Source organism: Haemaphysalis longicornis, unplaced genomic scaffold (genome assembly GCF_048455015.1).
Source record: "Haemaphysalis longicornis isolate Haplotype H1 unplaced genomic scaffold, Haemaphysalis longicornis Haplotype H1 scaffold_12, whole genome shotgun sequence".
Lineage (NCBI taxonomy): Eukaryota > Metazoa > Arthropoda > Arachnida > Ixodida > Ixodidae > Haemaphysalis > Haemaphysalis longicornis.
In genome coordinates, this window is record NW_027526225.1 from 71,907,975 (window position 1) to 71,935,832 (window position 27,858).

Sequence of the window (27,858 nt, forward strand, 5' to 3'; positions counted from 1 at the left end):
CCAGACATAAAATAGAGAGAAATGTAGCGTATAATGCATGAATAGAGCATTATAGCAAACGGATATGAAACATAATACCGAAAGACGCTGTGGCGTTACAAGATTGGCATTTGAATCTGTAGCGCAAGAAATTGAGGTTCTCTGGTTGTCAGCTTCTCCTTCTTGTCAAGACGGCGGTATCACTAGCTCATATTTTTTAATTGAGCTTGTGTTTAGGCGCATTTTTTCGAGGCGTTTTATCTTTTGGGAGATAAACAAAAGGGCTTTTCATTTAGTGGTATTGTTCAGGAAATATCGTTTTATTTTGATGGATGGATGTGCAATCAAAGTGACGACTTCAGAACCGACGGTCTTTATGCATTTACTTTCGTTGTTTTGTTCGGCCAGGGGTGCGAGCGTTTTCAGAACTACTGAAGGCCGTCATCAATCTTTTCCGTCGAAGTCGGCTAATTTTAGCTTCCCGGGTAATACGTAGGCGAGTGAAACCTCTATAAGAAGGTTTTGGTTTTGTCCTCAACAAAAGAAGCAAGCTTTGGCTCGTAAGAAAGACGCTGTTGGGTGCTCCAAAAAGTGTTTGCTGCAAACGTTCTGAGATACTTGTCATGACATTTTATGGTTTTGGTGCCGTTTTCTTAACCTACACATTTGTGACCCTTATTACTGCTAGCTCTGATGGGAAAGCACGACTGCATAATGACCAAAATTACTTTAATGTTCAAGACATCGTGAAGGTGAGTTTTTGGTCTACAGATGCTTCAAACGTAACCTTTGCGCCCCCTTTTACTTCTTCGCAGGCAAAAAACGTATTCTATTTTACGCCCTAACTGAACGATACGTTACGAAGGTAACACGTTTTGGTCACAGGAGTACTTTCAAATAACACTTCGTTGGCCACAGGTCGCAAACCAGACAAAAATATAGCTATAGCTTATAGACCTTCATGGAGGAAGCTGTAAACAAACTAAAGAATTTGGCAAGAATAACCCAATTTTGTTTAAAGGTGCTCCCAAGAACCAAGAAAGCAAATTACTAGCTTTTTAATATCTCTCGTGCGATGTGGTGTAGAGGCCCGCCTTCTGGTCACACAATTGCTTAACGTCAAACAGAACGAAGGCCGCTCATACTAAGTTTAGAAGAAACCAGCTGAACATGAAAATAATGTTAAGAAAAATTTGACAGGGACACTGCCCACACTGTAGTGCAACACTAGACGAAGTGCTTTATATTTCATCAGTAGGAGGCAACCTGCGTTGTCTAGTATTTAATCCAACGATTTCCTGACTGAAACGCTCACGTGTACCGCACGTTCCTAGTGTCAGCGAGACAATTTATTGAAGAGATGGCGAGTACAGCTACCCAGGGGGAGCACGCAACATCGAAAAAAGAATAAACAGCGCGACCACAATGTCGGAAAACGCCATGTGACCTCAAATGGGGTGGCTGAACTCTGAGAAAACTCGGGCCCGCCAGGGGGCTATGGAGTCATAACCTGCTTCACACGAGCTCTCGCTTTTGCGGCTCTTCATGCGGAAAAAGGCCATTCACCTTCCTCAGTTGTGCGTCAAGAACACCGGCAAGTCACAAGGAATCTCCTTTTGCTACGTTTGCCGTGGTGAGTCATTTTACGGCACAATTTCAAGCAGTTAAAGTATCGCATCAGGCTAAGCCTCACGAGAGAACGTTCCAAGGCCGGCGGAGGAGCGCCTCGAGGAGCCAGTGGCCCATGCTCGCACCACGTGCATGAGCAGCGGCGCGAGCTCTCCTCGGCAAGCTGCGGCCGCCCAAGAGCTCCACGAGCCGGTCCAGCCGCAGCTCCTCGTCGCTGACGCAAGCTTCCACTACCCCACGATGAACCAAGCACCCGACGCTACCATCGAAACGGCTGCCATGGACACCGGTAGTATCCCAATCAACGGAGAAGACCCTCAAACCTTGAACGTGCAAGTTGACCACAACACCGGGCGCACGACCGTTGTAGTCCGAGGCACCGAACTCCTACCGACGGACACCGAAGATTGGCAAGCCGCCAACAGACGCCTTCGTCAGCGAGCCTCCACCACGACCAACGGTGAGCCCACTACCATCCGCGAGGAACCCACAACCAATCGCGCTGCATACGTGAAGAGAATAGCTGCACGTATTAGTAAAGCGGCCCGCATGCCCCGATCACTGCCGAGAGAAGAGAGCAAGATAGTGTTGCGACCACGTGGCGGTATCAATGTCGCCCGCACCGAAGCATCGAGAATTATGGCGGCCGTTTTCGCGGCGGCAGGAACAACGCTACACGAATCCAAAGAAGACACTATCTGCACTAACGCGGCTCAAAATATCATCGTGGTCAGCACCCGAGATGAAACCAGGGCCAACAAATACTCTGGCATACGACGCCTTTGCGTCGGCGAAAGGGAACACGAGGTGAGTGCCTATCTGTCGGCACCAAACGGCACAGCCAAGGGAATCATTCGTGGCATTGCACTAACAGACACGCACCAAGACCTACAAGCGAATATTGTGAACGAGGCCAACCCACTGGCGCTGGACGCGCACAGAATTGGCAATACGACCACCGTAATCGTAGTGTTCGAAGGAACCAGAGTACCGAACTACATTAAGTACGGCACAATTCTAGTGAAATGCAGTCTGTACCGCCAACACTATGAAGTGTGCCGATGTTGCGGCAAGATAGGTCACCGCACGGACGTATGCCCCTCCCCTGACGCTAAAGTGTGCTACGCATGCAATGCGCCAAATCCAGGCCCCGACCACGAAAATGAATGTAAGCCACGCTGTAAGCTATGCAACGGCCCTCATCCCACCGGTGTGACGGGATGCAAGAACCGGTACAAGATCCCATACGTCGTCACGCGCTGCCGGTGGGAGCGAATACACGTGGAACAGCAACAGCCGCCATCAGGCTTAGCGGACTTCCCGCAGCTGCAACCGCAAACGCGGGAGCACGCGCGCGCGCAAGTGCAGACGCAAGCGCAGGCGCGGGAACCAGCTGCGGGCAGACGCAGTCGCTCACGTCATCGCAGCAGCAGCCGCCGACGCTCCGCCAGCCAACGCCGCAGCGCCAGCCGCAGCGCTAGTCGGAAAGGTCAAGCGGCGCGCTCGAAAGAACGCGTGGCGTGGGCTGATGTAGCCAAACCGCAAGCTCCCAAGCAACCTGTCACACCTAAGCAAGCGCCAACTAAGCCACAGCCAAGCCCAGAAATGATTGCACTACAGACTGAAAACGAACGATTGAAACAACGAGTCGCCGAGCAGGACGCACGTATCATCGAAATGAACAGAAAGCTGGACCAATTGATTGCTCTCCAACAACGACCACAACCATCCGCGCAAGAAGCACTCGCCGAAGAGATGGCAGAGGAGGAATCGGTAACGGACGAGCCTGAACCCCAAGTAAAAAGACGGGCCACTGATGCACCTAAAGACAACAAGCGGAAGACGGCCCTCCAACGACTCGAAGAGCGCTTCAATAGACATGAAGAATCAACCAACAGACGCCTAGCAGCACTCGAAGCTACCACGGCAAACATCAACGCCCGCCTCACGAAACTTGAACAGACGTGTCAAGCCATGCAGAATAGCATCCAGGCAATACAAGAAACACTAGTGCAAATGCAAGCGGCCATCGCAAGACTCGGCCCTGGATCGCACCACCTGCAATCTAACCAACGCCCAACATGGCCAGCCCCTAACCGAGAACTAGTGGTCTGGCAGTGGAACTCAAACGGATTTCAACGCAAGCGAGCCTCGCTACAACAATACATCAGACAACTCCCTCGCCAACCGGATGTCATCCTACTACAGGAGACGCATAGTGAAACCCCCCCAACCCTGCCGGGATACCGCTCCCACGCCAGCCCACCTAGCGCAAGAACCGTCGGGAAAGGAGCCGGCCAAGGAGTGTGCACTCTGGTGAGGAAGGGAATCACTTACATTGAACATGCACTTCTAAATAACAGCGCCATCGAACACTGTGCAGTGGAAATCGTCACTGGCAGAAGGAAGCAGGAGAGCACCTTCGTAGTCAATATATAAGCAACCCCAAGCACTACCAACAGAAATTCAGAACCCTTATACACAAGACGAACCAACTAGCCAAAGGCAGCACAGCACTTCTGTGTGGCGACTTCAACGCGCCCCACACAGACTGGGGATACCCCAAGACAAACGCCAAAGGTCGCAGCCTGCTCGAGAACGCCATGGACGCCGGTTACCAACTGCTCAACGATCCTGCAGAAAACACTCGTCTCGGCTCGTCCGTACAACGTGATACAAACCCCGACCTAACCTTCTGCAAAACGGCCGGCAATGAGGCGGGGATACGATGGCAAAATACCGGCGAAACTCTCGGCAGTGACCACTGCATCTTGGAAATCACCATACCGCTACGATCTAAGGCGACAACACCTAAAACACAAGGCATAACAGACTGGAATGCCTATCGCAGAGCTCTGGAAGAGATCCCAGAGCACATAGAAGACATCGAGAAATGGACGCAAGCCCTCAATGAGGCAACCCAAACAGCCACTACCGAAGTCGAGCTATACGACTCCGCTCCCCAAGCCGACAGCCGACTCGCACATCTCCTCGAAGCAAGGAAATCCATACAGAATAGATGGAAGAAACAAAGGCACAACCGGAAGCTCCGCAAGAAAGTGGCGTTCCTTAATAGAGAGATAGAGAAGCACTGCGCTGTCCTCGTCCGCCAACAATGGCATGCGGTATGCCAAGAAGCTGATGGACAGATGCATAAGAGTCGCACCTGGCAGCTCCTCCGCCACCTGCTAGACGAAACCAAAGCTAAGGGAACGCAACGCCACGCCCTTGCCCGCACCCTTCACAAAGCCCAGCAAGAACTTGGCGGGCTCGAAGTCCGTCGACGCCTGAACGAAATATACCTGCCCTCCAGCCCCCCTGAACCCCTCCCAAGCTATACAGGTGCGGTCAATACCCACCTCGATAGAGACATTCAGGAATGGGAGGTTAAGGCAGTGCTGCAGACGGTCAACTGTAGATCGGCGGCAGGACCCGACAGAACGACGAACAAAGCTCTTCGCAACTTGAATGACGCGGCCATCTCCGCCCTCACACGTTTCTACAACGAGTGCTGGCGCTGCGGTCGTCTACCCAAACGATGGAAGGAGGCGAAAACGGTACTTATCCCTAAGCCGGGCAAGCCTCCCCATATCGACAATTTACGCCCGATCTCACTCACATCTTGCGTAGGCAAAATCCTTGAGCATGTACTGCTCAACCGGTGGCAATCATACCTGGAAAGCGAGGAGCTATATCCGAACACGATCCTTGGCTTCCGAGCAAAGCTAAGCACTCAAGACGCCATGCTGCTACTCAAACAGGAAGTAATAGACCAGACAACTCACTCCCTTGACCATAGATATAATATACTGACTCTAGAGGGAAAGCGCGCCGCTGAGCCAATGCATTGGAACCGTACGACACACAGTGGCAGACATGATACAACGATTTGAAGGTTGCCAGCTGAGTTTTTGTTTACTAAAAACGGCGAAAGCGATGGGTTGTAATCTGACAACGGGCTACTGTGGCGTTTCCGCGTCCGGCTAGCGAAGCATGCCGGGATTAATTGTAACATGGCGGACCGCTGGCCAGGCGGATTTTGTGTAGGCGGCGTCGACAGCATTGCGTAGTTTATCTCCTGTTGGTAGGTAACCGACGTGTTTTCAGTTTAGCGTGTGACTTATATGTACTGAGACTATTTGAGCAAGATGTGGCAACGCTCACACAACACTTACGCGCAAGCTCGAATGCGGCTGATCGCATGCGCGAGGACGTCAAGGAATCAGCTGATCCGTACTGGGGCGCACAGAAAAAATGAATCTCCGTCATGATCTCCGTGCATTTTTGCTGCTTTGTTTGCAATTCTGTGACATTTTGCGAGTCGCTCAATGCTTTTCAAATGAAGTGAAGTGAAGAACTGTGGCTTTGTCGCTGAATGTAAAACCTTTGTTGACACACACACAAAAAGAAAAACGTTATCGCATGGGCCAACGCTGATATTGCCGGTGAGTCGCGGCCCTTTGAAGCACAGGAACGAAAGAGCGCGGTCGATCGCAGGCCAACGGAGTGGCAGAATGCATGCCAAGGGAGTATGCGAAATACAGTCAGCGTCGTGTCCCGTTTTCCTTTCCGTCTGTATTCGTCACGTTCTAGCTGCTTTCCACCACTTCAAAGGGAAAGCTTGCGGGACTGAATGGGCAGTATTGAATGGGCAGTAATTTGCCGCACAGAGCGTGCGAGGAGAGAACATTGACTTGTTGACTAAAAAAGATTAATTAAAAGATTGATGATTAAAAAAGAAACCGCATTTCGTTACCTATTTTTTCGTTCTACCTTCACGAACGTTTGCGCGAAAGTTCGAAGCACGGAGAGCTGTAAGAAGTTCCATGAATAAAACAACTGGAACCGAACAATTATAAAAGTTCCTTTTATTTCTCTTCCAACGGGAACAATCGCTGGCTGCCACTCCGTAGCCTGTAGTGAACTTGCGGTCGTCAAGGTCAGATCGGAATCGCTGTTCCGGCGTCAGTTCAGGGGCAATAGACAGGGTGTTTAACGTGAAGAAACGAATGACAGCCTTGCAAGCGCGCGGGGAGGCACTTGCTCAGCGCGTGCATCCGAGTTGCACCAGTTGTACGCGTTTTGCACGCACGCAGATCTGAGCTGGATACTGCACACGCACACACACTGCGCGAGTCAGGCGCAAGGGCCTCGCCACTTCCTAGCACACTCCAAGAAATCGAAACCAAAACTGAGCTACGCACTTACTTTTTGTTCGCAAATTAGCGCTTAATTACACTAAAAGTTTTTTTAGAGCTAGTTTTAATTACTGAGTCAATTATTTGCAACTGTTTTGCTTCAGTTCTTTGTTTTAGTTAAATAATTAACGAACAACTCTTTACAAAACTGAATACAATTGATCTGGCAACCATGGGAATTGTATCATGTCAGCGCCCACGATTCGTACGGTCTCCGAGCTCGCTTTACCCCCCTGCCCTTGACAATAGAGCGGTTCTGGGCCTAGATCTACAGAGTGCATTCGACCGAATCCATCACTCGGCCATTCTCAAGCAAGTATCCCGCCTCAATATGGGACAGAGAACCTTTACATACATCAAAGACTTCCTAACCGACCGATCGACAACGATCAATGTTGGGGACACAACTCCCCACAAAATCACTGGGCAGCACTGGGACGCCACAGGGGTCGGTGATATCTCCCATGCTATTCAACTTGGTAATGTTCGATGTGGCCAACAAGCTCGCCAACCTTCCGGACGTCAAGCACACCATCTACGCTGACGACATTACCCTGTGGATGACGGGAGGCAGCGACGGCTACATTGAGACCACGTTACAGCAAGCGATCGAGGTAATAGAGGACCAACTGCAGGGAACAGGACTAATCTGCTCTCCTACAAAGTCGGAGCTGCTCATCCTACCACCTCGTGGAAGACGCACAAGTACCTCTACCACCCCAAGCATCACCCTTCGGACGAAGGACGGAACTACAATCCCGCACGTCAAAACCCTGCGTGTCCTTGGCCTCCACCAAGACGCGCTCACGCAAAATGGTCTCACCATCAGCAAGCTGGACGCTAAGGTGTCTGCAGCTACCCGACTCACCCGAAGAGTTTCCAACCGCCACGCGGGCATGAAAGAGACGAGCCTCCTCCGACTTGTACAATCTTTCGCGATAAGCCACATTGCGTACGTCGCGGCATTCCATAATTGGAAAGCAGCCGAACGACAGAAGATTGATGCCATCATCCGCAGGACATACAAGGCAGCACTTGGACTGTACGTGCACACTAATACGGACAGGCTTTTCGAACTTGGCGTCCACAACACGCTGGACGAAATAGCTGAGGCCCAACGTACGGCGCAGCTTAAAAGATTGTCACAAACAAGAACGGGATGCTACATTCTACGACGACTCGGCCTCCGAAGACAGAAGATGCAGGACAACAAGGTCCTAACATCGCTCCCACAAGATCTGCTGCACAGCCTCCACGTGCCTCCAGTTCCCCGGCACATGAACCCAGAACACAACCAGGAAAGGAGACTCGCAAGAGCAAAGACACTCACAGCAACGCACGCCACGGATAAGGGCGCTTTCTACGTCGATGTAGCCCAATACCCGGACCGACCAAATGCGTACGTCGCAGTTGTAATAGCCGCCGTCTCTGGTGACGTATACACTGCGAGCAGCATGAAAGCCAGAAGCGCACACCACGCCGAAGAAATGGCCATTGCACTTGCCATCACCAATCCAAGATGCACCACTGTGCTTAGTGACTCGAAGACGGCGATCATGCATTACGCTACAAACTGTGTCTCCCCCAGTGTTGTGAGGGTGTGCGGGGCCCTACCCCCCAGAACGACACCAGTGACTTTAAGATGGTTTCCGGCACACGTGGGTCCACTGGACTCGCGCGATGGACACGGCAACCGCAATGAGGAGGCGGACCGCGCAGCGCACGCGCTCACCAGCCGCGGCGCTCCTGAGAGTCCAAGCCCCCGATTTGCGACGCAAGTGCCCGAAGAAACGGAGCCACTCACTGCATATAGAGACATTCTCGAGTTGTACCGCATCAATCGCCGAACTTTCCCACCACCACACCCTAACCTAACTAGACAAGAAGCAGTGATTTATAGACAATTACAGAATTGTTGATTAATGACTCCAGTGGTAGCCAAACACATCTGCCCAGAGGTGTATTTTAGTGATATGTGTACACTATGCAACAGAGAGAGAGCCACCATGACCCATATCCTATGGGATTGTGAAAATCACCCGCAAGAAGCCAGAAACACTACAATTCCGCCAAGATTCATGGGCGCCATGAAGAATGGAAACTACGAAGACCAACTCCAGGCTGTCCAGCTGGCAATGGCTGGCCTCGAACGCCAACGGCCTGCCAGCGCCGCCTCCACGGAGGTTGTGTGAGCAAGCCTGGCAGGGGCTCAGCTATTGCGACGTACTAGCCGCGTCTTCACAGCAGGCTCTAATAAAGGTTGTTTCTCTCTCTCTCTCTCTGAGAAAACTCCGCCCATAAGATAAATTTGCACACGGCACGCAAACTTGTAAAAGAAAAGAAACTGATGCGGTGGCGTCATCTGAAATTCTTAATAATATAAAAACAGGCAACCTTTAATCCAATGCAAGGCGATCTCCCTTGAGTTTACTCGCGTTGCCTGCGCCACATTCCCCGCAGCGCAAAAACTTGCCTTCATGTACTCACAATGTCATTGTGAACAAAGCTCACGTGCAAGAACCGTTCCGTTTTTCAATCAATCAATCAATCAATCAATCAATCAATCAATCAATCAATCAATCAATCAATCAATCAATCAATCAATCAATCAATCAATCAATCAATCAATCAATCAATCAATCAATCAATCAATCAATCAATCAATCAATCAATCAATCAATCAATCAATCAAAAGTTTTATTTACAGCAATGTTTCTACAGAGATGAAAAAATTACGGAAGCTCACACTAACGCGTAAGACTTGAAGGTTGCGAAGCTGTACGCGACTATACGACCATCACGATGGTTTAAGTCTACTATTGCAGCCGATCTGCTTCTTCTTGGCTGCCTCAACGACCTATAGCCCAGCATTCTTGAAATAAGTATTGGGCTATTTAGTTGTTTTGGAAGTGATAATCATAGGACATCCCCTAGGAGGGGCCAATGCTAAGTCGTGTCTATCTCGTTCAGAGCAAGTGTTGTCAAGATTACGGTGAACGCTGGAGTCTTTCTCGTTCCGAGGAAGTGTTGCCATGATTATGGGGAACGTTGGAGTGTTTTTGTTTTTCTTTTTTTTTTGCCAGACTTGGGCAGTCTGATTAATTTGACCGGGGACGTAGGGTGGTCGCAGTGGTGCGCGCACACACGAGCGCTCGGCATTTTCTTGTTTTTTTAAACTGGCGGGTGTTCGGCGCAATCTTCGCCAATTTCCCCAGTGGGCATGCTTGGCTAACAAACAAGCTCAGGGGACGCTGGGCGGTCGTCGCGACGCACGCACACACGAGCGCTACGCATTTTCTTGGTTTGGGAACTGCTGGGAACTGCCACCAGGCCCGCGCGCATGTGCGAGCCCTCGGAAATTTCTTGGTATTTTAAGTGCGAATGCACTTCTTAAGCGACACTGAACCTGCGTCCACCGGCGATGTCCGCGCACGTGGAGATGGGCGCGCGCAGCCTGGCCGCTGACATGGCACATACCCACGTGGGGGATTGGCCAGGAATCTCCTCGTCTTCCTTGGCAACGGGGGGAGATGGGCGCGCGCTGCCTGGCCGCTGATATGGCACATACCCACGTGGGGGATTGGCCAGGAATCGGGCGTGAGAAGGGCTAATGCACCCGCTTAAAGGAGTACTGACACGAAATTTCAAAGCTGAGATCCGCTCTAGCAATCAAGTACAACGACAACACAAATAGGTGTCTGTGAATAAATGCATCTTTCTTTCTTTGTAGTTGTGTGTGTGTGTGTGATCTCTCTTTCGCGAACATTACCGAACCGCGCAAATTCAACTCGTGCATTCGCACTTTCACATTCTTCCCCTCGGGGAAATGCGGGGAAATTTTTTAACTGATGACACTAAAACTTACGATATGCTAAACAGCATCGCTGTTGAAAAGCGGACGGAAAAAAGGCTGGAACCATGCTGCGTGAAAGAGCACCATGTGCCGATGCAGCAATCACAGGCTTCAAACTTAAGATGTACATTGAGAAAATGATTATACAGGATTAGGTATAAGAACAAAAATGACAAATGCAAGACCTAAATAAACACATCCCACGTGGGGTCATCATTTACAGCCTTGATGTGAATGTCCTGCCTGTAAAAATAATTTAGCGCACCGGGAAATCGATGTTTAGCAGCTGCTCGTCCATAGTGAGTCCGTGATGATGAGATTCTCTAAGGTTGTTTACATCGGTGAACGTATACATGTACAAATTTTTCTAAATGTGCTAGGTCTAGAAACGTATCTAGTTAGCCTATTGTGCTGACCTGTAGCTCGTTGTATTAACATACCTCTTTGTAGTCAGGTAGCTTGTTTTAATTACGCAGTTTGGTAGGTGTCTTTATTCTTTTTATCAGCAAATATTTTGAGGGTGCATACTACCAAGCTTCAGTCTGCTTGCCATCGGGACAAGTGCTCGAAGCAATATGGGATGGCGGATTGAGGTTAAAGCAGGATGCAATAGTGGCAAGCCTGGCATATGCTAAATGAGAATTTAAACCAGCCTCGAAATTCAGTTGTGTTTACTTCGTGTCTTCACCGTTTGTGGGCTTTCCTTTTCTCGTAGGCGAAATAAAAGTAAACTCTGAGCGCTGACCATCGACCCTTGGGCTGCTCGTTTGAAAGTTTGTTCATACCATGCCCACTTAATATTGTGCTCAGCACTGCCTAAATTTCTTAATTTTTAACCCGTCGTGCGCTAACATCAACCGCGCTGAGCGACAACAAAGGCTGGCCATGTAGTCATCGACGTGTGGAAACCGCTGGGTCGCGAGCACCACATATGGAAAGAGATACAGACAATTATTGTACTAACGAGCAGGAGGATGTTCTTAGGGCCTCCGCCCAGTGAGAGGTATCCTTATTCCAAAATGCCTTGGATCTGGCTGGCCGTCCGGGCCCGTTCCACCATTCAGCGCTGATCCAAGAGCTCGGAGCTGGCCAGCTGCCCCACCCACTGCGGACAGGTAGGGTTGGGATTCGGGGTTAGAGTGGAGGTCCGTTGGCACTTACATACCACGGTGTATAGGATGCCAGAAACAGGGGAGAAGTTACTGGTGGCAGGGGATTGGGTGGGGTACATAGTGTTTAGTAGGTTGTGGTGGGGATACGAATTGGTTTGTAGGCACCAGAAAGCGGTGTATTTGTTGCGTGTTAGTTGCGAATGAGGTGGCCGAAAGCGACGGCAATCGTGTTTGTAGTGGGATAAGATTTCGGTGCATGTGTGAAGTGGTGCTGGCATTCAGACAGTTCGGTCGTTGGTTTCTCCCACTGAGGTAACAGCCCGGTGTGTATGAGCACGGGCAGCGGCTTGTGCTACCTGGTTTCCTCAGAGGGACTGGTGGCCGGGTTATCAGATGATATTAGGTTTTGGTAGTATTTTTACTTGACGAGGAAAGTACAGTGCGAGTTGAGAGATGCGACCAATTGGAAAGTTTCTGCAGGCAGTCTGTGAATCGGTAAACAGTAAGGAATTCGAAATTCCTCGCCTGTTGTGGTAGAAAGGGCGATGGCAAACTCCTCAGCCGTCTCTATGGAAGTGGTGAGAATGGTCGCTGCTGCCAGTTCTCTGCCTTGCGTGTTAACGACACAAGCTGCATGTGCTTTCTGATGAGGGTAGGGCGATGCACCTGGGTATGGAGTGCATGGTAAATGGTGATTGTCCTGATGAATTAAGCGAGCTCTTGCCTTGCCCCATTGTTTGTTGAAAACCGGGTGCGTATTTAGGGGTAGGGGGGCTACGCGTTTATACATATTCAGGTTTATTCATATATTTGAGCAGATTTTAGACGGTGATGGGATCCGGATTGCGCATCCAGATAGTGCAGGAGTGGTGTTCCTTGTTAGGCCGTGTATCGCGGCTTCAATTTATTTAATGGTAAAAGGCATAACCAGTTGTGGGTTCGGTTGACCAGTGTGCTGCAGTGGCGGCTGTGCCTGTGTCGTGGGCTGAGCTTCGAACGACGTCTGCAGCTCTTGAAGCAGGTCTTCATCTCTTCCTGGGTGGTTATGGATCAATCTTTTAAGCTCGTGCGCAGTCGTCAGTTTTGATTTTTTGAGCCCATAATGGAAAGAAGAAGTTGCCAAGTTCTCCGGGTGCCGAGGGTTCCCTGGAGCGTATTGCAGAATTGGCTCCAATTTTGCTGGCTGAGTTGACGAACATATTCTTCTGCTTCTTGTGTGAGCAAGGCTATACGGGTGCGTAGTTTTCGGTTTCTTCTTGAAATTTCCTCTTGAAATTTTCTTTTGTTGAAATTTCCTCTTGAAATTTCCCATAAGTGTTTGAGATGGTTGTCTATGGCTGGATTGTCTTCGGTTACAGGAAGGTCTTTTGTGTGTTTGGTGATTGTCGTGATAGGCTCAGCACCCCAATCCCCAAGATTAAAGCAAAGCTTTCTAGCTCTACCAGCCAACGGTCCTTTCGTGCGGTGCCGGACAAGAAACTCCCTACGCGGCGGAGGCGGCGGTGGGGGAAAGAGGAGGTGGAGGGTTTCACTCATGGAGCACACTGTAGATGGCTCGGCGACTTTACCCTGCGTTCCCCGCGCGGAAGTGCCTGCTCGCCGGCGGCGGCATCGGCGGTACGGCTTTGTCGTCTGCTTTAGCAACGGTTGTTTTGGGCCTGTTTTAGTGCAGCTTTGAGTCCAGTGGGCGCTGTTCCCGCACGGTTTGATGAACTTCTTCGACAGCACCTCCACTGCAACCCGCACTCTGATGGAATTAAGAGGTCGTACGGCAAACATATCTTAATGATTGTTTTCAAGGTGGGAAAACGAAATGTACAAACCCCATACAGACATTTGGCCACTAGAGAAACGCTATCTTTTGCGCACTGCTTGCCACGAATAGGACTCCGTTTTTTAAATTGGTGAGTAGCGATTCCGTTGTCTTTTAAGAGGTATTACAAAAGACGTAAGCAGCAACTAGTTCTGATAAACAGCCATTGTAAAAGTTCCCTCAACTTTCTCGCAATTTTCAAAATTGCTAAACTAACTAGTTTAAATCGGTATAAATTGGAATCACTAAGCTCACAGCCCGAATTGTTTCGGCGTCTGCGCTTGTGTCGCGTGGCGGTGTAACCCCAAGCTAACATCAGGATGGCTAGGTTCTGCGGTCTCACCCTTCGAAAGACGCTCCTCTCCGTTTTGTTTCCGCCGACTCACGGCCGGGCTACAGCGGTGGCGTTCGCCTCTCTAGCCCGGCTGTGGCCGATGCTGATGCAGCGTTCGGGACGCCGCGCCCGCGAATTCCCGGTAACGGCTGGCAGAATCTCTGGTTTCACTCTTTGTAGAGCCACGTGTGTGAATTCAATTGACGTCGCATGGGCCTTCATTGGGTGTTTCGTTTAAAGCTTTGCTTTCCAACCACCTTCACAGCGTGGATTGGAACCATTATTTTAATTGACTCCGTGGGCGATTCTTCTTTGAAGGCCTTCCAATCAGTCACTGCGGCTATAAAAATTATTTGCTTGGCGTTTTTGTGATGAGGTATTCGGAGTATTATAATGTGATTTTCGCTTCCTTGTGTTTTGTCTAAGCAGGTCCAGTCGTCACTCTTGACGTTATCGGTTAGGATAAGGTCGCGTGGAGTATCGCGGGAGACGCTGTTTACAATGCGGATGAGTGTGTCTCGGTTGTTGCATAGATGAAGACAACAGTGTTGGAATGCGTCATGAATTTAGTGCCTTTTAGATCGCTGCGATGGTAGCCCCACATCATGTGATGGGCATTAAAATCCCCTAACATTAATAATTTATGGCTCTTAGTGCGCAGTTTCACTTCTCTTAGGAGCCTGTCCATTGCTGACAGGGGAGCAGCGGGTGGGCTGTAGATGTTTAGGACCAATAGAATTTAGTGCGTCTTTTTTCTGGGGCAGATCTCCACGAAGGTGTAATCGGTGCCGGTGGGGAAGGTGTGTTGTGGGGACGTCTGATCGGTGCGGACAAGGATGGCGGTGTGGACAAGGATGTCTGAAGTGCATGTCGTATAATCTTTGAGGGTGACGTTGGTGGTGTCTGTTTCTTGTAGAACGATGATATCGAGTCAGTGAGGTTCAGTGAAATGAAGGAGTGATGATTTCTTGCTACGGTGTGAGCGACAATTCCGTTGCCATACGAGGGTTGTAGGTAAGGTGGTGGCTTTAGGCAGAGACGAAGGGGGTAAGGGGGTGTCACAGCTTACACATTGAGCGGAACACCTTTAATTTTTTTTTGGTGTATGACGTGCTTGTGACAAAATCTTACAAGTCGCCTATATTCTAAAATTACCGGAAATGTGTCACGAGAAATCACCTCGCTTGGTGCACGCTTTTATCACGGTCCGATCCACACAGGCGCTATTAGGGGATGTTTTAAGTAAAATGAAAATTATCTCGCTAGCTGTGCCTATGGGAAGTGTTTTCTGCCGTATTTTTGAATGCGGCTTTTGCAGTACTCTTTCAAGTAATAAAAGGAACTGTACAACAGTGGATTTATCGATATGTGCAGATGATATATTGATTTGGTTATCCAGATATCAACAGGAGTTATTTGCCCTGACTTCTCAAATATTTTTGTGTTTCGCAGAAACCTATCTTGCGTTGCTGTAATTATCGCTCTACGCTGAAAAAGTTTGTTTGGCTTTTTTCCTGAATGTCCTCCAGAAAGCTACACGCCCCTAACTAACTTTAGGCGGATTGCGATTTCGGCAAGATAGTCATGCCCATTTTTTTCAGTCACCATTGGCCATGGGCTATCCTGGCCGCAGGCTGTGGAATTTCGCATCACGTTCTCCGTGCCCACTTAAATGTGCTTACAAGAATTGCTGGAGCTCACTGGGGGTGGGCCCCAGTCCTCTATATTTTGACCCCAATTCAAGCTCACACTTAGCCAGGTATTGCAAGCTGCATATTGAGACACTGCTTCCAGAAATATCACGTAGTCATCCTCTTGGATGCCAGCGCCAGTTTCTTCAAGGATAAACGACGTTACTAACTACACCCGAACAACCCACAACTGATTGCAAAGCTCAATACAAACCTGTATAGTTACCGCCATGCGGCCTTATTGTGCGATGGCATGAACGGGAACCGGGTATCAAGTTGTACAAGGCAGCTTTAGAACACGCTTAAAACAAGAAATCCACCAAAGATCGTACAGTCGCAGATAAACATCAGGTGACAATATATACCGCCAGTTCGGTAGCGCGTATTTGTTGTGTGCCGAAAGTAATTTATGAAGTCTATGAAATAGGGGAACAAACTTTTACTGTTAACCGACTGTCTGAAGGTAGCCAGTCCTCAATACGCTGCGGCTTACTAAATTTATTTATTAATTTATGTATTTTCACATACTGCAGCCCTTTAAGGCCTATAGCAGGAGTGGTTGAAATACAGAGGGGTGATTACAAATGCATCACTTCAGGGAACACAAAAATACAATATACACACCTATACACATGGCAATTCCATTCAGAACAAAATCCCGATACCAATGTGCACAGAAAAATCGTTATACATCCAATGAGTGGGCAATGCAAAATGGGGCGCACATACCAACACAACAAAGCAAGGAACTATTGATTAGCGACGACTTTCAAGAAAAGGCAGAAATTGATTTATCGATGCACTCCTAATCTCACCCGGCAGTAAATTCCACTGTTCTGTCGTTCTTGGAAAACAACTAAATTTGAATACATGGGTGTGAGCATGAAATGGAGTGAGGTTTACGGCATGATTATTTCGAGTTAAGGTTGGCATTGCATACGTGAGATAGCTGTCATCGGAAAGGCGGTTAACTGAGTGAACGATACCATGCAAGAATTTGAGCGAATCGATATCGCGTCGCGTAGAGAGTGAGGTAAGATTTAAAGTTGTAAGGGCTGATGTAGGCGAAAAATTGCGGTCATAGCGGTGACAAATGAAACGGATTGCTTTTTTTTGCACGGATTCAACTTGTTTTATTTCTCCTTTTTTGTACGGACACCAAACGATAGACGCATAATCAAGAACAGGACGAATTAGCATTTTGTACATTAGTAATTTAGCCTCCTGTGGGGATGTTCTGAGAGTACGTCTTAGGTAACCAAGTTTTTTAAGAGATTTGGTGCAGACTGAATTCACATGTTTAGACCAGGAGAGGTTAGTAGTGAAAATCACGCCAAGGTATTTATAATCTGAAACCCTTTGGAGCATTAGGTCATTGAAAGAGTAGTTGAAAACGGGAGTCTGCGTTCTGGTGGTGAAGGACATTGAGACAGTTTAACGGAAATTGATATTCATTTGCCATGTATCACACCAAGAGCAAAAGGCACTAAACGAGTCATTAAGAAGATGGTGATCTTGAACGGAGTTAATGGTATTGTACAGAACACAGTCATCGGCGTAGAGACGTAATTTACAGGTAATTGTGGCAAGTCATTAATAAAAATAAAAAATAACAAAGGATCAAGAACGGACCCTTGTGGTACCCCTGATGTGACTTTAATTGGAGGTGAATTGCCAGAGTTAAAGCTAACGTATTGGGAGCGATTAAACAGAAAATTGGCAATTAGGTTTGCTAGACTGGATTTTTTTAGGATGGCACCGAGTTTATTAAGCAACTTAGAATGCGGAACGGAGTCGAAAGCTTTTGCGAAGTCAATAAATATTACGTCGACATTGTGGCCGCAATCAAGACTTGAAGAAATGTCATGGGTAAATTCTGTCAATTGAGTTAAAGTGCTGAATCCCCTTCGGAAGCCATGCTGCAGATTGGATAAAACATTGTTAGTCTCAAGAAAGTTGATTATATGTTTAAAAATGATGTGCTCCAACAACTTGCCGGAATGTGATGTCAGCGAGATGAGACAATAGTTTGGCAAAAGGTGCTTATCAACAGACCTATAAATCGGCCGAACCTTGGCCAATTTCCAGGCACCGGGAAAAATACCTGAGGACAAACACTTCTGAAATATAATGGTAAGGTAAGGAGATGTCCATAACGCATACCGAATTAAAAAGGAGTTTGGAATACCATCGGGACCGTCTCCCTTTTTTGCGTCTAGATTCAGAATGAGATTGAACAAAGCAGCATGACTAATAGTTACATCAGAAATTGGGCCGATATCGGAAGAAGAGTTAACGGCAGGGGTAACATGATTATAAACGGAAAATACAGTGGAAGTAAGTATTAAACGCATGGGAGATTTTCTGGTCATCAGTAATAGTTTCACCGTTAATCAAGATGGAGGAGGAAGAGCAGCTGCTAGGCAGAACTGATGTCCAGAATTTACGAGGATTACTTATGAGTAAAGAGTGTAATTGTGTGCCAAAGAAAAAATCTTTTGCAGAAGCCATCATTGCGGCAAGTTGTTTTTTAGCTTTCTGGAACTCGTTCACACAATCAGGTTTATCAACGTTCTTTCTACGCCTCAGCCTGCGTACACGACGAGATAGGTAAGGAATATCTCTGTTCATCCAAGGAAGTTTCTTATTCGTTTTAAGTTTTTATTGGAACAAAATGATGAATGCAAGATATTACAACACTTTCAAAGTACGTCACAAGAGTATCTACGTCACAGTTGGTGCTCATGGATCCGAACAGAGAAAAAGCATCAGCAAGGGCATCGAAGATCGAAGTATCGTTAGCACGATTAAAATCCGGGAATGTTGTAAACGAATACAAGGTTTTGAACAAAGGATAAGACAGGGTCACGGTAACCGCCTTATGATCCGATATACCTTATGATCCTTATGATCCGATATACAGGGCCTAAGGCGCCCGAAACGCTTGTAATACGAATGCCAAATAAAGCCTCAGTTAAGAATGATATGCTACAACCAACCGATTAGAGATTACCCGCCGCGTTTGTAATTAGCTAGGAGTGTGAGGCATTGGTTGCGCCATGGTTAACTGCTGACTGATGAAAAGACAAAAGATCACCGTTCTGCCAGACACAGAGCGCTTATGTTAAAAGCGGTTAAGTTGCGGAGCTCTAGACATCATATTGGACTTTGCACTACACAAGACTAGGCATTTTCTTATTCTAGCCATTAAACCCAAAATGTAATATTTTTGGCTGACTATCATGGTTCTGAAGTTATTGTCGGTTCTCACAGGAAGCAAAATGCATCAGCTGATACTTTCCGTTACGCCGGGGACGTACGACGGCACCGATGAATGCAGACAACTTTTCTTTTTTTCATGCTTCCGTGTCCACTGAGTTGTGTTTCACGTTTATCTTAGTAACATGAAAGTATCTATACAGGCCCGCCACCTAACTTACGAGTGCGGAAATGTCTCCCCCGTACCGTTGTGCTCAGGCTTCGCCATGTTTATTTCCGAGAAACTAGTCACCTTCTCCCGAACCAAATTCCCCCAATTCTGCATTATTTATTAGCTTGCCCCCTCTGGTACTTCGCGGTTGAAAATATTATGCTAGACTAGCCACTTTAAAAAAAAAATATTCACTCAGACCTTTAGCAGAAGCAGTTAATTTTTATTTTATCAACTCGGCTTCCCCTCCACCAAGTGGGATTCGCAACGGGCTTTTTTTGTTGATTATGCCCTGTTTTTAGATGTGCAGCTCCGTCCTAGCAAAGTGGTTTACCGCACATGTGTGATTATGGCATAATCTTGCCGTTCGTTCGTAAGATTGTTTGCAGAGGATCGTTCCAATAAAATAATTTTAGTCGTATTTTATCAGCGGGCTTAGCGCGTCCTTCTACCTAATATTGCGTTTTTCGGTGTGAGCAAGGAACAATTGATCTGAATTTTATTGATCATTAGGTTTAGCGCGCCGACGGAATGCAGGCGATGAGGCGCGCTGTAGTGGAAGGCTCCGGATTAATTTTGACCACCTGGGGATCTTTAACGTGCGCCGGAATCTCCTCCACATGGGTGTTTTCTCATTTTGCCTTCAGCAGAAAAGCAGCCACCGCGGTCGGGAATCGAAACGGCTTCCTTAAACTAAGCAGCACGAAGCCTTAGCCACTAAGACACCGCAGCGGGTGTTCAAGGAACAAACCAAATAACCTGTTTATTGAAGGTAGAAAAGTTTGTCTGTTATGCTTCACCGTTATAGACTTTTTGGCAAATTATTTATTTTTCCTTTGTGCTGTTGCTTTTTTGCCTTTTTCTGTCTTTTTTCAGGAGTACAACCTGACACACCAACGCTGGGTATACGGGCTCAATTATAAACCCGAGAAACACGTCATCCAAGAGACATGTCTTTATTTTACAACAGACAAAGTGGTCGGTAACAAAGTAAATTTTACCATGCACTACGTGAACAACAGCGTAAGGTAAGTAACTCAATTAGCGAAACACATATGAAAGGAGGAACGATGCGTACTGGTTTTTAAATAAACCAATGTAACTTTGGTTTGAGGAAGTGTTGTGTGAAATGCGGAATAAACACTCACTGTGTAAACGCAGCGGAAAAGAGCGGGGAACTGGAAATTAAATTTGTTTTTTGATGGCGTGAACCGCCAACTGTATGTTTAAGAAAACTTTCGCTGTGCAGCGTAAGACATACAGTAGAACCAGGCTGTTACGTTCCCCACTGTTGCGTTTTCCTGGCTTTTACGTTTTGTGCCATTGGTCCCGGCTTAGCGCCCATAGGATATAATGTATTGCGAACCCCGCTATTGGCGGTGAGAGCAAGCACGGGCTACGCTGCGAAGCGAGCCTCCGTGACGTCAGCTTAGAGATTCTCGCATTTGTCGTCTGCTTCACTCGGGCTCACTCTCTCTGTTGTTTCTTTGCGCGCGGTTGACTTTTCGTGCTTCTCCGCACCAGATCTCGCGTATGCGCACCTCTTTTTCGTAACAAAAGACTTGAAATCGCATAAACTAGATCAACGCGTGATTTTAAGAATAGTTTTTGATACCACTCCGGACGAAACATTGCTGGCGTCGCCCAATTACTGCGAAGCTGCTCCTGTGTGGAGCGCAGAGTCGGAGCTAGGCGTAAGCTTCTGTATTCAGCAATCTTTCAAGCAAAGGTAACAGCCAGAGTCTAACAACCGACAACAACGAAAATGCAAGACCAAAACAAATTCGAGGCCTTCAGGGCTTTCGGCTTTGGCAGAAGACATTACGATAACAGCTGATCGTATGTAAGGTAAAACAGATTTGGCAACTTTGCCTAACTCTCGAAACTCTTGTATTACGCCACTGTACGTAGTCACGGCAGGAAAGTGTGCCGACATGCACTATGGTCCGCAAAAGATGTAGGTTGATTTCCAAATAACCTACTGTGTGTACAGGCACGGACTGGTCTTATATAAGGCTTCTAACCACGATGGATGTCTGATTTTCTATTACGCTGATTAAGAACAACGACGTATTCTGATTTTTCTGGGGAGCATTGCAAGCCCACGGATTTTGCATGAGCTTGAATAATATAATAATAATAATATCCAAGCCATCTGTAGGGTACGGCCCTGGCAACCGGACTGCGTTGGAAACTCCAAATTGTGATATCGTCGGCATAAATGGTATGGCGGAGATACGGAACCGAAAATAATTTAGTGGGCAGGTTTTTCATGGTTAAAGTAAACAGAATGGGCGATAGGATGGAGCCTTGAGGCGTACCACGGCGTATGGAGAAGGGGGCATACGGTTGGTTGTCGGTTCCAATAATGCCGGCAGTGCGATTGAATAGAAAATCTTTGATATAATTGAAAAGGCGTGTGCCAGGCCGAGTTTCTTGAAGGCTTTGGAGGATGGCGTCATCGGCAACGTTATCGAAAGCATTTTTTAGATCTAAGCCGACGATAGTGTGGAGTTGGGCGGTGCTCGGGATTTCAGACACGTCTTGCTTCATCCGCAGTGCTATGTCTTGGGTGCTGACATGCTTTCGGAACCCAACCAGTGTAAGGGGGAAGTGGTTTCCGGCATCTAGATGCCATTCGAGGCGAGTGAGAACCATTTTCCCTATTAATATTCCGATGCAGGAGGTCATCGATATAGGGCGGAGGTTCGTCGTTGAACTTGCTGGTTTGCCGGGTTTGGGGATAAGGGTAACGTGGGCCCCCTTCCATTCTGGCGGCAGACTTCCAGAAAGCCACACTCAATTGATATTCGTCAGAATCTCTTCTAATTTAGAGCCAGGAATGTTACAGAGCATTTCATACGTTACGGCATCCGGTACAGGGGCTGTGCATCGGTTTAGTTGAAAGAGAGATACCCTGAGTTTTGCCATAGAAAATTCAGTGTTCATTTTGGTATCCACATCTTCTGGTTGATCAGATATATACTCGACAGTGAGTGTTCGATGGGGACATGGTGGGTAGAAAGTGTTTGGAATTTCTTTTATGAGGGCGGTTTGATCGAGGTGCTGTGCCAAAAGTAGTTTTTGAAGGGTGTGTCGAGGTTTTCTCCCTCAAAGGAGGGATCTGAATGCGTTGGAGACACGGGAGATGTGAAGGGGACTATTCATGACATTGCAAAAGTCAAGCCAGTGCTGTGTGGCCAGTTTCTCGGCGTATTCCTGGTATTCCTGCTCTAGTGCTACGATTCTTGAGTGGAGAGTCACATTGCGTTTGTTTAGGCGCCGGCGTTTGAATAGGGAGTTCTAGAACATCATTTATTGCCTTTGCATACGCTAAACGCAATTTATTTTCTGCGGCACGCTACGTAAATACAGCGAGGGGAGTTTTAGTAGAACGTCTCATCAGTTTTGCGTAGCCATACGCTAATGCTTACGGCGTCATCTGTCGAATATTTTGCGAATTGCCTCGCCAGCTGATCGGCGAGCGGACTGCCGGAGTGCCTGAACATTTTACGGCTATCCAAACAAGCGCTCGCAAACGCTTGCCCGGTAGTATTGAATAAAACACGTCGCAGTTCCGAAAGGGGGGTCTGTGGTGGCGAGCGGAAGCCCCGAAGAGGACCCCGAGTAAGGCGGCTTCACCTGACTGAAAACTGTGTTCATGAATGTAATAGAGAAGAGGCTCGGACGGGAGCACGGGGAACGGGAGTAGCTCGCGCCTCGCACTTGTGACATTTGGGCCCTGATCAGCGCAGCGAACGGGCGACCGGCTGTTGATCTCAATTCTTGCATCACTAACCGCAGCAAACCAGGGGAGGGGGGGGGGGGGGCTAACCATATACTGCTTCGCAGTAAAATCGATGGTCAGATACGTTCAGCTCCTCGGTTCTATCAACGGAATCGCTTAAAAAATCCATAATAGATTCGTCATCGGGTCGCCAAAATACGAAACCACACAACGATTGATAATAACCGGCCAGGAAATGAAAAAAATGCGGCCCTATAAACTGTAATACCATCGCTAACCTCAGATAATAATCTTATGTGACAGCTTTGAAGTAGCAAAAAAATCTAAAACTGCGGCACCTCATGTGTTCGCTTTAACAAGCCGGGAGTCGAACTGTAATTTTATCGGGTTCGGTACGGAAAAGGTTCAAGCCTTCCAGGTTAGGTTCCAATGTCGGTTGCCGAACACGATATCGTTCCGGCTCTAACCAGTTCAAAGGGGGTCGGACAAAAAGAACACATGATTGGTTTTTGTTTTACTCTGCTATTGCCGCGTTTTCATTTCTCCGGCAGGCGATCGATTCATTGTAGCCACCGCTGTAAAAGCCAGTCGTTCGAATCTCAAGGGCCGCAAGATAAGAATAACGGAATGGGATACGTCCTGTGATATCAGAAAAAGCTGAGAACTCGACTAGTGAAACTGCAGACATCGAGTCGCGGACTAATGATATACATAAAAGAGTAGAAAAGGCTAATAAAACCACTTACTAGGAAGCTGCCCTAAAAACGGTTGACACAAGGCTCCTGAACCTGTGGGAAGCCAAGAATAGCCTGCAGAGACGGCTCAGCAAGCATAAACATAATCATAACCTGCGCAGAGGAGTATCTTTGTAAACAAAGAATTGGAAGAGTACGCGAATCAACTCACCCGCCAGAACTGGCACTCTACGTGCGATGGCATGGAGCTACAGATGGGTCTCACTAAAACTTGGCACAACCTTAAGTACCTATTCAATTTTGCAGGTAGCAAAACTACTCAGAAGCACTAAATAAGATCGCTCTGACTTACCAGGAAACGAAGCACTAATTGCTCGAAGAAACTGAATATAGATGCATTGGATCTAACCACAAGAAAGCTATGAAACGGTACGCCGGAAGAGAACACTGACCTTGGGCGGCCTGTTACGGTAGCCGAGGTTCGGACAGGTTTGGACGGCCTGCCTTGTCCGCTTCTGCCCCCGGCGCTTTATCGAGCAAAATTCTAAAAAATCTAGACGATGAATCTGTAGGAGCCTTAAATAAATACATTATAGTATGCAGACGAAGAGGCAGCCTCCCGCAGCGTGGAAGACTGCCCAAGTGTCACGATTCCATAGCCAGAAAAGAAATTACAATTGAAAAACGTGAGACCAATCTCACTGACGTCGTTCGTCGATAAACTGATGGAGCACGTCATCGTCAATAGTATAAATGCCTACATGCAGGACCGAGGGCTCTTGCCTCCCACGATGACATGTTTTATACCTGGCTTGCCAACTCAGAACGTAATGCTATGCCTCAAACATAAGATCCTCAAACATAAGATAAGGAGGCAAGAGATCGTCCTTAGACAGCAAAGCAATTTTTGTATTAGTCTTAACAAAGGCGTTGATAACATCGTTCCGGAAGCCGTTCTCCAAAACTTATAACTGGAGGTGGGTCGTAGACCTTACGAATTACACCAGAAAGCTGAGGTAACTATTCGGGAGTAAGATCAAAGGACATTGAGTTGGGTAGCAGGGGAACACTGCAAGGATTCGTCCTGTCACACTTGCTTTTTAATGCCGCCGTGATTGGGCTCCCTGAAATACTACATCGGATAGAAGTCCTGAATCAGCCTCTGCGTTGATGACATTCTCTCGGTAAACAGAGGTACTCATGGTCGAATTGGGAAATTCTACAGGCAGTGACCGACGCAGTCGAAAACAACGGGAAGCCGAGAGGTCTAAGGGGCTGTCTGCAGATGTCAGAATTGATACTTTATCAACCCACAACGAGATGACGCAACCGTTGGTAATGTCATACTAGTTGTGAGGAATATCAGGATCCTCGGTTAGAGAATTTAGGCCAAAGGAGGAGCTTTTGAATCCATTAATGCCGTAGAAAAAAGCGTCCATGAAACCACCAGGCTGATTGCCAGGACACCAAACAGACATCACGGAATGGAGTCCAATTTGATCAGACCAGCACAAGCGATTGTCCGGAGCCGCGTATGGAACGTAACACCTTTCTTTGGGACTAAGGGCGGACGAAAAGATAAAAATTACAACTATGACTAGGAAGGCATATAAGCAAGCTCGCGTGATAGCGGCTACCAGGCGTAACTAACGTTTTGAGGTGTTAGAAATTCATAATACCTTGGAATACTTGATAGAGCCGCAAAGATCTGTCCAGCTAGAGAGGCTGTCAAGGAGCGCTACTAACCTTCATATTTTAACGACTCGAGGCATTCGCGACGAAGTCACTTCGGCGCCAAACGCGAGGCTCCCCGTGAAGAATCTGAATGTATACACGTCCCTCCTATACCGAGGTATACGCATCCAGAACGCAACAAAGAAAAAGGCGAGAAAGTGTGAAAGCCTTAAAAAAGAGATTGAAAAACACCGAGGACGTGTTCTACGTGTACGGCGCGTAATAGGCGGCCCGGGATGCCATGACCGTGGCAGCTATGGACCGCAAACGGCAATTCCTTAACTATGGGCGCGCTACTGACGTATTCGCCCGAAGCGGCAGGAAAGGCGGCCATTGCCATGTCGTTGGCTTCCGCGAAAGCTAATTTATTGTCAGCGACTCAAAAACTGCAATTCGCGGTTTTTGGAAGCGATGGACCTCGCCCGATGGCTGAGAATTTTGGTAGGCTTCAAAGACGGCAGAATGGTCCCAATCGTATGTACTCCTGCACAGTCTTCTCTTTCTGGTAACGAGAACGCTCACGAAGCAGCTCGAGGTTTTGCTAACCGAGCTGGTCACGTCGAGGAAACATCTCAGCACTTCTCGCGTGCCTTGATATGGAGGGACCGCAATGAATTCGACAGGGACATAACCACTACAGATTGGAGCAGGTAAATATCCGCGCTCACTGCACTCTCAACAAATAGCAGTCTGTAGCCTGGCGCATCCTACAGCCAAATAAATTCCCTAGTCCGGTCATGTACAGACACTAGCGAGTTTTAGTTGATCGTTTTTTTCGGTCCGCTCCGCTCCGACAGCCAACGGGAGCGCCGCGGCGCATGAGTGGGGCGCTTGGCCACGAACGGCATTGGCTCCGAATTCTCCAAGCGCGCGGCCGATAACGGAGCGGACCGTCGAAAACGATCAGCTAAAACAATCTACTGTTACGCCGAGCGAATGTAAGCTATCTACGTCCAGGGGAGAACTACGCCATATTATTTGAGACTTGCCAACAGAAAATAATTTTTTAGGTGCATCATTATTAAATAAGACCGGGGAGCGCTAGTACACTGTTCTGCGCAATTCCGAACAGGACGTTCGCATACGGGCTGTACAAATGGCCGAAGACGCCGCACGAGCCCAAGCTGTTCGGGCCGCTGTCTGAGAGGGGTTAAGAGGCTCTGCGGCTCCTTTCCTTTAAAACAATACTGAAGAAATAAAAGCTCTTCCTGTTCTGTCTCTCTGCCACGTCAGTATGAAAACGAATTCATCATGAAGTGTTCTTTGTTAATATGAAATGGCCAACGTAACGGTACAATCTATTGTAAAATGCTTCAAAAGGTGGGAAAACGATTACAAATCTTACTGAAGCGAAATATGTGGTTCGCAGGGACACTGAAAGCTGCTTACATGGTTTAATGTGAAGGCAGTGTTGTTTTTTGCTGCAAATTGACATTTAATTCGTGTTGGGTTATTGATATATCTAAACAATTTATTTCTTGGATCATAAACCAGCTTTTGTTTTCTTGAGGAAAACAACTATAATGGCTCTACGTGTAGGCGCCTCGTTGGCGCCTTGTGCTGCACTTCCCTCGTCGTTCAGTGGTGGGTCGCACCATAAAATGTCTCCAAACACATACTCACACGCACAAACGCACGCACACGCACACATACGCAGGCATGCATGGGGGCGCGCAAGCATACCTGGGGGCGCGTAAGCATACACACACACACACACACACACACACACACACACACACACACACACACACACACACACACACACACACACACACACACACACACACACACACACACACACACACACACACACACACGCACGCACGCACGCACGCACACACACACACACACACACACACACACACACACACACACACACACACACACACACACACACACACACACACACACACACACACACACACACACACACACGCTCGCTCGCTCGCTCGCACGCACACGACCCCACACACGCATACACGCAAACCCGCACGGCCACACGCAGGCAGGCAGACAGACAGACAGACAGACAAACAGACAGACGCGTATTTTCGCCTAAAGGGCAACTAATGCTTTGGCATGCAAAAATTTCTTGGTCTGATATTCTTTTCATGTATCTTATAGTTTAGAAAGCGTTTTGATTAAAAGTGACAGCATTAGCAGTACCTCAAGTCTGAAAGGGTCCGGCGTCTGCGTCAGCCTCCATTTGTCAAGCTTGGGAGGTGGTGTTTACCAGGACTTCATTGTACATAACATACTTTTCACACCGCGTTTCAATGGTGTTTGAATGGTTGAAATTTTTAATGTGATCGGTGTTACTTTGTGATTTATTAAAATAGTCCCTATGTCCCAGAGTTGGTAGGTGTATGTGTGGTAGTGAGTTGGAATGACTACTTTAAGTTTATTTTTTCAAATTCTTGTCTGCTAATTTTACTGCGAGCCATTGCTATTTTAAAGTTACGTAAATTTTGAAAAACAATGTTTGAATTTTCTGAAAGTCCTGCCATATCTTCATCTTTTCTTCGTTAAACAGCGGAATCGAGCACAAGTACGGAACTTTCTTTAAAACAAGCAATTGCAGTTATGACGGCGAAAAAGAACGAGTTGAATACAATGCCATTCCAGTCAGCAAAATACCTGGT

General features: G+C 47.7%; 1 long non-coding RNA gene across 1 annotated transcript; it reads left to right on the forward strand.

Annotated features, from left to right (window-relative positions):
* The first annotated feature begins 532 nt into the window (after positions 1 to 532).
* On the forward strand, positions 533 to 27,858 carry LOC144162017 (uncharacterized). The gene is made up of 3 exons (XR_013320572.1): positions 533 to 731; positions 19,916 to 20,067; positions 27,750 to 27,858. It is a non-coding gene; the product is annotated as an uncharacterized LOC144162017 (long non-coding RNA).